Source organism: Phyllostomus hastatus, unplaced genomic scaffold (assembly GCF_019186645.2).
Source record: "Phyllostomus hastatus isolate PE091 unplaced genomic scaffold, TTU_PhHast_1.1 phas_scaffold_387, whole genome shotgun sequence".
NCBI lineage: Eukaryota > Metazoa > Chordata > Mammalia > Chiroptera > Phyllostomidae > Phyllostomus > Phyllostomus hastatus.
Genome location: NW_025334027.1, coordinates 1,554,407 through 1,555,555, shown reverse-complemented (window position 1 = coordinate 1,555,555; position 1,149 = coordinate 1,554,407).

The window sequence follows — 1,149 nt, the reverse complement described above, 5'->3', positions numbered from 1 at the left end:
AGCTTGTGACGTCGGCACTGCCTGCTCACCCCTGACCCACAACTGAATGGACGAGCAGCGGGGCTGGGCCGGGGCGGGGCCTGCCCCAGGGGCGGGGCCTGAGGGGGCGGGGTCGGCGGGCGAGCGGTCCGAGCGCTGGGCGGAGCGGACGGTCGCCGGACCGCGCCGTGGGGGAGGGGCGCCCGAGGGGAGCTCGGGACCCCGACCTTGGTCGCCCCTCTGGTTCCGGACCCCAGGTGAGGGGGCTGGGCTGCTACCTCGCCCCGGAAACTCCCGGACTGCACACCCCAGAGAAGAGGACTGCGGCCCCCCCACAGGCCCAGGCCCAGCCCCCAAACTCTGAACTGACCCCCTTTGAGCCTGACCCTGACCTCTCGGAGCCCCCCATGAAGAACCCCTAACGCCCTGCGCCCACTTTCAAGACACCTTCTCACCCTTAATGCGTGCCTCCCTCAGGGACCCCACCTTCAAAGACGCAGCCCCCGGAGAATGTAGGCTGCGTGGTCTGGGCTCCTGGGGAGACCCCGGCTGTTTGAGTCTCAAGGAGAGGATAGCCTCCTACCCCTGACCCCTGCGCTCCCTCGGGACCCGGCGCCCGCAGCCCCGCAGGCTGGTCCTACCTGCTCAGAGGGCGCGGAGGTCGAGATCAAGCCGTGCTCAGCCAGCCCCTTCCGGTGACAGCAGCCCCTCGAAGGCCCCTGGGGTCAAGCGACGCGCCTAAACTGGCCCGCCGGGACCCAGGCTCCAGGCGGTCATTCAGATGGCCTGAGAAGGGGCCGGGGCTGGCCAAGAGCCGCGGCCACTTCTCTAATGAACCTCTGTCTACTTCGAACACCAAACAAAGGAACACACCACTGTCAAAGTCTGAGAGGAACCCAGATTTGCCATGTAGAGAAATGATGCCCCAGCACTACTCAAGACTGAAAACCAATTCAATAACCCCTCAGACGGCTGATTATGTGTCTTTTCTTTCCAAATTACTATATAAGTTTAATATAATTCTAACAAAACTATAAGTTCACCTGGAAGAATAAACAGCCAAAAACAGCTATGGTCTTCCCCTTTGGGAACAAAAAAGGAATGAGGCTGGACTTGCCACAATGGATATTAAAACAAATTATAAAGCTACTGCAGTCAGTTCAGTACTGT